The following is a 10773-nucleotide window of genomic DNA, read 5'->3' on the forward strand; positions in this document are numbered from 1 at the left end:
GTGAGGTCTGCCTCACTTGTATTCATTTTACTCTGAAATAACTTTCAGACTAGCTATTTAAAGCTATAATAATCTGCGTATTTCGTTTATTTAGATAAAGCATTATGAAAAAGTTTGCATGCACAATAAAGCATACAAATAAATTTGGCGCCCAGCATTTTCATTTTCCCTCTGGGTTACGCCCCGGATGTTTATGAAACCTAGAAATCCTCACCCAAATCTATTCTCTTGAGTAGAGGCAATAAAAATGCGATATGCGTGGAAGAGAGACGGAGAAGGGAGGAAGGAGAGGAGAAAAGGATTAGAGGGGAGAAGGAGAAGAGAGAGTATTTAGTGACCAGAACTGTATGGAGTTTATCTATTGTTTGTGTGTGTGTGTGCGTGTGTGTGTGCGCGTGCGTGTGTGTGTGTGTGTGTGTCTATAGTTTGTATCTATATTAAGTTAATCTTTGGTGTGTGTTTATCTTTATGGTGTATATTGTGGCAACCCGGCCCGGGCCAATCAAGGAGATGCAGAGCACCTGAGGAACAGGTGGAGAAGCAGGCTTAAATAGCCTGCTTCTCCACTCATTCAGGGCTCTCCCAACCCTGGAGCTCCTGTACGGAGTCCGGTCCTCGTGGGTGAAGGGATTCCAACCACGGGGGGTATAGGACCGTCGATTCCTCCCAGGTATTTTCGTTGTTGTATTATTTTCAGTATGAGACTTTGTTTGATTTTGGATCAAACATGCCTTTTTGGCTGCCCAGCAAATTTGTGTCCTGTTTCGGGAGGTGGTGGTTCGCCTACCGTGCCGGGTTACCACAATATCGTGTGTGTGTGTGTGTGTGTGTGTGTGTGTGTGTGTGTGTGTGTGTGTGTGTGTGTGTGTGTGTGTGTGTGTGTGTGTGTGTGTGTGTGTGTGTGTGTGTGTGTGTGTGTGTGTGTGTGTGTGTGTGTGTGTGTGTGTGTGTGTGTGTGTGTGTGTGTGTCCTGAGATGGTAGATGTGGGACAGTGCCCAGGTTTGGGGACCATGAGTAAACTGTTCCTTCCTTCAAAGGTCTATCATGGATATTTAACTGCAGTTCTGTGAGTATCCCAACATAACCATGAAGATGAACTGCAAAATGTAAGTCATTCATTTCTCATTACTCTTGGGCACTTTGATGTATTTTGGCTTCCTAGTGAGTTAACCCGGTACCTGAAGGTTGATCCGAGTAGCAAGGATGTTTTATTGGTTCATGGGTTACTTAGGTGTTTGGTTTATGTTGGTTTTAATGGTTTGTTAAAATGGTTACAGGCCCCAAATTATTGTTGTAAGATGGAGTAATGGGTTGGGTTCTGATATCTTCAGTCTTCTTTCCAGTTACTCTCCTGAGCTCTGCATCTTCATCACATGAGTGTTGCTTTACTGATGAGGTTGTGGTCTGAGTGAGCAGAGGTGCATACTGGGATACAGAGCTGTCTGAAGTCTACAGGTCTGTAGACACGCCCCCTCAGGGGAAACCGAGTGTTTGAGAAACCGTCGTGACGTCAGTTACATGGACTGGAATGTTCTTAAAGATGGAGACAGGGATTCAGAAGGAGAAACGCCAGGGGGAGATGAGGGGGCTCCTCATCTCAACGACTAAAACACAACTTCAGTCTGACACGGAGAACCATGGAACACATTCAACAGTCCCCTCCAGGCATCGTGACTCCTCAGGAACAGTTTCATTACCAAGAAGGTCTTATTTGGGGCCATCCCCAGATGGATCCTGCTCCTCAAGAGCCACCCCCCTCCACTGGGTGGTCTTCTGAACAGATGACGTCCTTCCTGTCCTCAGGCTGACTAAAGCTGCACCGTTTGCAGCTGTGAAGGCCCCTCATTCAGGAAACCACTGGACTACAAAGACATGACTTCAGAGACGTTGAATCAACCTTGGACACATTTTGGAGACGCCAAGCATAATCCATCACCAATGTGGGACGCCACTGAAAAATGTTGCACACAATTAACTTCTCTGGAGACATTGGTTGTTCTGTTCTGGGTGCCCTGGCGGGAGAGCTGGGGTTGGATGATGGAATGTTCTTTGGCATGAGGCTTTTACCCTGCATGATTGTTTGGCCTTTTATGGCTCAGTGGTGTGTGTTTGTGTGTGTGTGTGGTTGGGTTTGACATGAGATGGCTGATTTTTGAGTATCACTAGGGTTCTACTGTGTCCGTTTCCCACACCTGGCATGGGGTTCTACGTGCGTGTCCTGGGTTCTATGCGTGTGTCCGGCTTGCTTTGAACGTGATAATGTTCACACGATGATCTGTGTGATTGGCTTGGGATATTGGACTGGTCAACTAAATCATACCTGATGGACGGCCACATGTTTACTTGAGGCCTCCAGTAGACGTGAAGAGCCCTGAGTGACGCTCCGGAGCGATATCCAACACACTGGGCAGGAAGGAGAGTATCCAACTCAAGTGTAAAAGGATGCAAGCGGCGTGTTCAGATCAGTGACTTCAAACTAGGACTAAACCAATCAGGATCAATGGAGGATGGACACCTAAAGGCATTCCACAAGGAGAGTCTGACGTTGGAAAGGGACCTAAATGGATATTCAAGATGACCTTCAGACCTGTAATGAGACGGCTCTTCCTACCTGGCTGGATTGATGGAGAGCCCTGTGGATCTTGTCTTGCTCTCAGTTGCACGTCTTCTCAGGCTGAACTGTACTTGTTTCGGACAGGACTAGCTGAACGATTGGTTCCCTAAAATCAGAACCAATCCGGGAACTCCAGCTAGTGCACTCTTCGAGCTGAAGTTGTGCTCTTCAGCTGAGGAGGTAAGGAAACCTTCACTGGGGCTTCAAGGTGTAAGAGGAGAATGTTTCAATGTGTTCCATGGTACTCTGATGAAGACCGTTGGTGTGTTCCACTGGCTGAGAGGAAGAACCCTCACATCTTCCTCTTGGCCTTTCTCCTCTGAGAATCCTGGCGCCATCTTGAAGGATATTCCAGCTCATGTAACTGATGTCACGACAGATTCTCAGACACTTGGTTTCTCCTGAGGGGCGTGTCTATAGAACTGAAGACTTCAGAAAGCACTTTATCCCAGCATGCATCTCTGCTCACTCAGACCACACCCCCATGAGTAGGATGCAACACTCTTGGGATGGAGATGTAGTGTTTTATAAGTAACGAGGGAGCAGACTAAGGGGATTAGAACGTAATAGAATGTCAAGTCTAAATCTTTAAACCATGAAGATGGTTGGAAAAGTCAGGAATTTGGCTTATTTTTAATGTGGGCAGTCCTTTCACTCGGATGCTCACTTGAAATGTACATGCGTTGGCTGGCTGGCATGATTTGCTGTTGGTGATGAGGCGGTCAGGGTGACGTTGCAGGGCTATGGTCGGCTCTCTGTGAGCTCAACGTTTAGATTTTCTCTGGTTTGTACCCTGAATAATCTAGATAATTGTAAAATGTAGACACGGTTTTGCATTGAATGATTCCAGGATTTTAGGTTTAAAGTTGTTGTACATGGTAGTTTGGTTCTTCGTATGGTTTTGAGTGATTATAACTTGTACACACTGGGTGCATAATAATGTAATGTTACACTGAATAGTATTAATGACCAACAGCAACAAACAGATCTCCTCAAGGTAAGTCTGTTGGCTGTATTTTAATGAAGACCATCGCTGGACTTCAGGATCTTCCTCTGTTCAGCTCAAGGTGAGGCGCTGGTTACGTTTTTTTCTTTGGTTGGTTCCGGCTGGAATGTTCGGATTCCAGTCGGACGGTTTGTGCTTCCCGCCGTGGAAGGTTCTGAGTGCGGTCCCTTGATTTAGTCCCAATGGTTAGCATAGAAAGTTGTAGTCTTGACAACCATAAGAACACTGACACGAATTTCGTACAATATGTTAATTTCCGATGGTTGCGCCGTACTTTTAACCACGTTGACGGGACTCTCGCTGCGTACAAAACGGCGTTCTACTTGCGGCCCAATTTTTGGTGAAGGCTGAAAATCATTTCAAGGTGGAAGACAATTTGACATTTCTTCAAAGGAACCTAGCACCTGAATATGAGTTGAGTAAATTTGATTTAATATTGATACTGCTTAGTGTTCATTGTTACTTCACTGTTACTTGCTGATATAAACCTCCTGTTGCTCAAAGGTGAGGCTGAGAGGCTTGGGACCGGAGGCTTGTGGTGCCAGGATGGACCGGAGACTGAGGCTGGAGACCAGGGGCCTGCAGCACCGGACCAGAGGGTAACCATCACCAAGCTCATCTGAAACACTAAAATCCTCAGAGGTTTAGGTCTGGTTTTGATCAACTTATGACTCTACATCTGTGCCAAGCTGTGATTTGAGTTAATTCATACCGGTTTTGTGTAGGAGTCATATGAGCCATTATTGTTTCTGGTGCTGCTATGACCGTAGTGGATGAATTGCTGAATGCAAAAATCTGCAGACGTTGTCTAATTTAAGTGTTTAAATATGTTTTAAATTAGTCTTCCATTTTACAAGTGAAACTCAGATGCAGGAGGTGGGGTGTATTGCGCCCCAAGGTGATTTACTGCTGAGACCAAGTGTGTTTGTAACCAGACCAGGAATCCATGGCTGAAGGAGCTGATGGAAGCCCTGCCTGGTGGAGGAGCCATGCTGAAAGCCCTGCCTGGTGGAGGAGCTGACGGAGGCCCTGCCTGGTGGAGGATGTCTGTCGTGGGGTAGAAGTGACCATCACACTCACTGCCACTTCTCGTAGAATACTGCTACCACAAACCACCGGCGTTTGTACCATATATACCAGACGACTACATCTGTTTTACCACATGTTGCAGCAAGCCTTCCGCTGTCTGTTCCAAACCAGGACTCTGGTTTGGAGGAGAGCTGATGGAGGAGCTGATGGAGGAGCTGAGTCGCTGGAGGACGACTAGGAATCGACCAACAAGGATTCCTCGTAAGTTTGTATTTACTTACATGGTTGACTTAAAGGGCAACATACAGCTATTACTTTGACATGCGTTAACCAACTACCGCTGTGTTTTCTTACTAGAACGTGTTTCTGGAGCGGAGGCGAGCTGGTAGGGGAGCCGTGAATCTGGAGGATGACCATCACTCTACCAACAAGGATTGGAAGTTTGTATTAACCTAACAAAGTGGAAATAAAGGGCTTGAAAATAAGACAAACTACATGTTTGTTAGCAGACGTTAGGGCCAGACTCGCGCTGTTTGTTCCAGACCAGGACTCTAGCTGAGGAGAGCTGTTGTTACGCGCCATTAGAGCCCAACTACTCCTGTGTTTTACCTTACATTAGAGCCCAACTACTACTGTGTTTGTTACCTTACATTAGAGACAAACTACTACTGTGTTTGTTACCTTACATTAGAGACAAATTACGTTTGTAACCAGACCAGAAATCTGGAGGACTGATGGGGAAGACGTACATCTGGAAGGCAAATCCTGAGGACAACCAGGACTCTACCATCAAGGATTCCTCGTAAGTTGGGGGTTCAACTCTCGAACCAACGGTGCCGGGTTCAAGTCCTCAGAATACAGTGATGCGTCCTTGAACAAGGCGTCCTAAAGCCTGCCTGCTCCTTAATGACGTCTCTTTGATTCAGATAATGTTGCATCTTTTGAATATTGAACCTAATCAATGTCCTTGTTTGGTCCGGGCAGACACACCTGACCTGAACCCGCCCTGATCCTGACATCCTGCTGGTCCCGTCTCCTCAGTTCATCTGAGCCTCGTCCTCCAGAAGACCTGCTGAGCGCAGCAGTCTGAGGCTGATGGATCAATGACCTCCAGTGGGAGTGATCTTCTTGACCCCACATGTAACCGTGTGCTTCCACACGCCTTTCCCTTACGTCTGTCACTAACTTCACTACTCTCTACTGCTTCCTCTTCTTCTTCCTTCTCTGTGGTTCGAACCTTTACACGGAAGGCGCGTCTTCCTGCCCTCAGAGGGTTCAGCGTTAGGGTTGAGAGTCAGGGTTTAGAGTCAGGGACAGAGCTGGTCAGGGAGGACTGCTTTTACACAAACCTCTTCACTTGCTTTCGGAATGGTGGTGACATTTTGAAAAGATTCATTCGGGAAAATGTTTTCCTCTGCTTTCCTGTACAAAATTGTATTCAACTTCTGTCAAGTGTTTATGTTTATATATTAAAATCCCACATTGACTTCTACATGTTTGGTGCGGTTCATTTTATTGTCCTTTTAACTTGGTTAATGTCAAGCTAAACTCCCGCAATACATTTAATATACATGATTGTTATTCAGCAATGTTCACATAATCCATTTTGTAAAAATATGAAACCTCCATAGGCCTATTACTACTAATGCAAGCCTATTAATGTATTTAACAATGTACATACTGCCCCGCAGGCCATTCTCTGCTACAACACGTTCAATCCACCAACCCGTCTCGCATCAATGTACTATAGCTACGTTGGCTAATGTAGTTTGGTGTGAGACTGTTGTCCAGCAGAGGGAGCTGTCATACACCTTATTTATACGGGAATGTCTGTATTTACATTTTAAAATGTTCGTGTGCTGGTCTAGTTTGTCGGCAAATAACTGCCTCCAGCAACAGGATTGGTCAAAACGTAGCCTATGAAGTGAAAGTTCACCAGATCTAAGGTCAGCTGCGGTCAGATTTTGGATCATGAATGTATTGAGTGAACGACGCTGGAGCTAAATATTAAACACCTGGAACTTGGTGCGTTTCCTGGAGCACGGCAGGACGCGTGTTTAACTGGTCGATTAGTCCCTGAACCCAGACATCCTAATCACAGACCCTGTGTTTAATTAGCCCTGAATATAATTTTTGGGTTAAAACAATTAAAAGTAAAAATATTTATAATTATTTATATGTAGCCTAGTCTAGATAGTCCTTCTGGCAAGAGAAACGGTTTAAAAACATAACCTTTTTAACACCAAGTGAATTAACCTATCCTATCCCCAGTCAGATGTGTGTGTGTGTAAAGTCTGTCTCACTTGTATTCATTTTACTCTGAAATACATTAACTTGAATGAAACTATAGACATTGGGGAATAAGCAGCACAGCAGTCAGCTAGCTATTTTAAGCTACAATAAAGTGCGTGTTTTGTTTATTGAGGTGAAGCATTATGACATTTTTTTCATGCAAAATAAAGCATAGAAATAATTTTGGCATTTTCATTTTCCGTCTGGGCTAAGCCCCGGATGTTTATGAGACCTAGAAACACCCCTGCCGTCGACGGCGTTCCCATCGACGGGCCAGACGTCAGGTGGCGGAGGACGGGGTCTGACGGATGACAGGGGGCCACAAAGGGCCTCCAACGCCCCCCACTCCAGCTCATACTTAGCCAGTATCCTGTGTACTTATACTCATACTGAGCCAGTAACCTGTGTACTTATACTCATACTGAGCCAGTATCCTGTGTACTTATACTCACACTGAGCCAGTAACCTGTGTACTTATACTCATACTGAGCCAGTATCCTGTGTACTTATACTCATACTGAGCCAGTAACCTGTGTACATATATTCACACTGAGCCAGTAACCTGTGTACTTATACTCATACTGAGCCAGTATCCTGTGTACTTATACTCATACTGAGCCAGTATCCTGTGTACTTATACTCATACTGAGCCAGTAACCTGTGTACTTATACTCATACTGAGCCAGTATCCTGTGTACTTATACTCATACTGAGCCAGTATCCTGTGTACTTATACTCATACTGAGCCAGTAACCTGTGTACTTATACTCATACTGAGCCAGTATCCTGTGTACTTATACTCATACTGAGCCAGTATCCTGTGTACTTATACTCATACTGAGCCAGTAAACTGTGTACTTATGCTCATACTGAGCCAGTATCCTGTGTACTTATACTCATACTGAGCCAGTATCCTGGGTACTTATACTCATACTTAGGCAGTGTCCTGTGTACTTGTACTCGGTGGCGTCACAAGGCTGTTTTATTCGGGGCTAAAGCGCCGGATATCATTTAATTAGCCCCGAATATAATTCTTGTGTAAAAATAAATAAAATAAAAAATATATTTTTCTCTCTCTCTATATATATATATATATATATATATATATATATATATATATATATATATATATATATTAGTCCCACTTGCATGTATTTTACTCTGAAATAACTTGAATAGAACTTAAGATGTTTGAGGCAAAGCAGTCAGGTAGCTATTTAAAGCTATAATAAACCGTGTATTTTGTTTATTTAGGTGAAGCATCCAGAAAAAATTTGCATGCAGAATAAAGCAGACAAAAAATAAATGTTTTTTTGTATGCCCAAAGGGATACTTTTCTTTTCCCTCTGGGCTAAGCCCCGGATGTTTATGAAACCTAGAATCGCCCCTGGTCTTCATCATCAACCGTTCAACCGGCATAACGAAGGCTTGGCATTAGGCTTACACTCACACTACTTAACGTTATTGTATCCCACATCCTGCAGGTGGCCGTTGATCCGTCTCCTCAGACGTTGATGGGACGGAACTCCAATGAGTCGCCGGGTCTGTTCATCTGTTTATGCGTCCATCCATCCTTTTCCCTGCTGCGACACCACCACCAGTAAGAGCCTGCGGTTTCCCCCCGGCAGTACCAGGCGCGGCCGCTGGGTGTCGCTGTCACCGCGTTGGAAAGCCACCGCAGGAGAGGGAGATCACTGGAGCGGTTAATGCGGCAGCGAGTCCCCCGGTCATGGTGCGTCGCTCGCCCGCACTAACCAGGGCAGTTCCGGAGGGGGGTGGCGGTACGGTGGGATCCGCAGAGCCGCCGGAGCCACTGCGGTTTCTCTCCGTTTGCTGTATTATATCACCCAGCAGCAGGCAGATTACGATCCACACGCATCTCTCCGGCAGCGGCTGGCTCCTATAGAACCACGTGATAAGCTGCGCAGTTAATATTAATATCCTTTATAATGACTCATTATTATTATTGATCATAGCAATAAGAATGATAATCATTACAATACATATTTAGAAAAATGGCATTTGCTTTAGTTCAGAGTGTTGAGGGATCACTAGCAAGGAGATGGGAAATGAAGGCGCAGGTTTGATTCCCAGCAGCAGAGGCCTGTGCCCCAAGTTCCCTTTGGCCTGGCGCTGCCCAGAACGATAAGCTGCTATATGAATCATAATTAACACCCTCGGTGTGTGATAGTCATAGAGCAGAGCCGGAGGTATTATTAATGAGGTTTTACCTACTCCAGTAATGCTATAGCGTTAATAAGATAAGTGTGTGTGTGTGTGTGTGTGTGTGTCTGTGTGAGGGAGAGAGAGAGAGAGAGGGGAGAGAGAGAGAGAGAGAGGGGGAGAGAGAGAGATAGAGAGAGAGAGAGAGAGAGGGGGAGAGAGAGAGAGAGAGAGAGACAGCGGTTGAGAGAGAGAGAGAGATAGAGAGAGAGACAGCGGTTGAGAGAGAGATAGATAGAGAGACAGCGGTTGAGAGAGAGAGAGAGAGAGAGAGAGAGAGAGAGAGAGAGAGAGAGAGACAGCGGTTGAGAGAGAGAGAGAGGGAGAGGGAGGTAGAAGGAGTTGAGCGGGCGAGAGGGGAGACCCCCAGCGCTGTGTAGGACCAGGTCGTCTCCACACGCTGTCCCAGCGGAGAGCTGAGGAGTGAAACGGTCGACTCAGAGGCCAGGCACGAGGGTCAGGTGGTCCTGTTGGCACAGAGCCAGGTCACCGAGGTCAGCAGCCCTAGCGATCAGAGGCTCAGTGTCTGTAGTCTCCACCGGTGGCTCCAGACCCCCTGGGGGTCAAAACTGACGGTGGTTTGGCCCAGATGTTGGGGGTCAGAGACGATGGTTTGGTCCAGATGTTGGGGGTCAGAGACGATGGTTTGGTCCAGATGTGGGGGGTCAGAGACGATGGTTTGGTCCAGATGTTGGGGGTCAGAGACGATGGTTTGGTCCAGATGTTGGGGGTCAGAGACGATGGTTTGGTCCAGATGTTAGGGCTCAGATACGATGTGGGGGTCCAGATGTTGGGGGTCAGAGACGATGGTTTGGTCCAGAAGTTGGTGGGGGAGCGATGCACGACAGCGGGAGGGCAAAAGACCTGAGCCCCCCAGTCTAGAAGGTGGGCTGTGTCGTCATGGTGAGCGGTGCCATGGGGGTCCCCACACGACGAACCCCAGGCAGCAGGAGGCGGGCTCAGGCGCACGCTGGCATCACCGTCTCCCCCGACAACCCTGCCTCGCCCGTCTCATCGCCATGGCCACTGCTCTCATCCTGCTTTTGGACGACCCAAGGTCCTCTGAGACTAAGGACCCTGTTCCCTGATTGGCCGGCGTATCACACCACTCCTGTTGCCATAGGACGAGCCCATGCAGATGCATGCTAGGTACGCAGCATGCTAGTCGGTTTAGCATGTCAGCTTATTTAGCATTCTACCGATCATTGTACCTTAAGGCGCTTTGATTGATAGATTATTAGCATGTTAGGGTACTTTGCATGCTTCAGTACTACCAACGGCTAAGCTAATTGCAGTGTGGGAGAGCATTGGCGTAGCGAGCATGATAGGGTACTTGCATCGCCTTCTTGGTCATTAGTTTGCTAGGTTTTCTCACGATGCTAACACAGTTGCTAGCAGCACAGCATGCTACTTAGCATAGGACGGATCGTTGCATTTTATGGTGCTTTGCATGGTACTTTGAATGCTAGGGTACCTAACGTGCCGTAGCACGCTAGGCGACTTAGCATGAGTGGTTCCCTAGCATGCTATGCCACATGACATGTTAGCCTGCTTCCAAAGCACAGGCGATACAGAGCTCTTCCTCCTTGGTTAATTCAGATCCGCGCC

At 46.6% G+C, this 10773-nt stretch overlaps 1 long non-coding RNA gene across 3 annotated transcripts; it reads left to right on the plus strand.

Annotated features, from left to right (window-relative positions):
• The first annotated feature begins 582 nt into the window (after nt 1-582).
• Nucleotides 583-6125, plus strand: LOC130378001 (uncharacterized). Of its 3 annotated transcripts, XR_008894445.1 has the most exons (8): nt 583-670; nt 1039-1107; nt 4126-4220; nt 4557-4678; nt 4822-4911; nt 5008-5090; nt 5342-5452; nt 5635-6125. It is a non-coding gene; the product is annotated as an uncharacterized LOC130378001 (long non-coding RNA). The 3 variants fall into 3 exon arrangements; XR_008894443.1 differs by having other exon boundaries at nt 1039-4220; XR_008894444.1 differs by having other exon boundaries at nt 1039-4220; nt 5365-5452.
• The last annotated feature ends 4648 nt before the right edge of the window (nt 6126-10773 follow it).

The sequence above is a fragment of the Gadus chalcogrammus genome, unplaced genomic scaffold, assembly GCF_026213295.1.
Source record: "Gadus chalcogrammus isolate NIFS_2021 unplaced genomic scaffold, NIFS_Gcha_1.0 GACHA039, whole genome shotgun sequence".
Lineage (NCBI taxonomy): Eukaryota > Metazoa > Chordata > Actinopteri > Gadiformes > Gadidae > Gadus > Gadus chalcogrammus.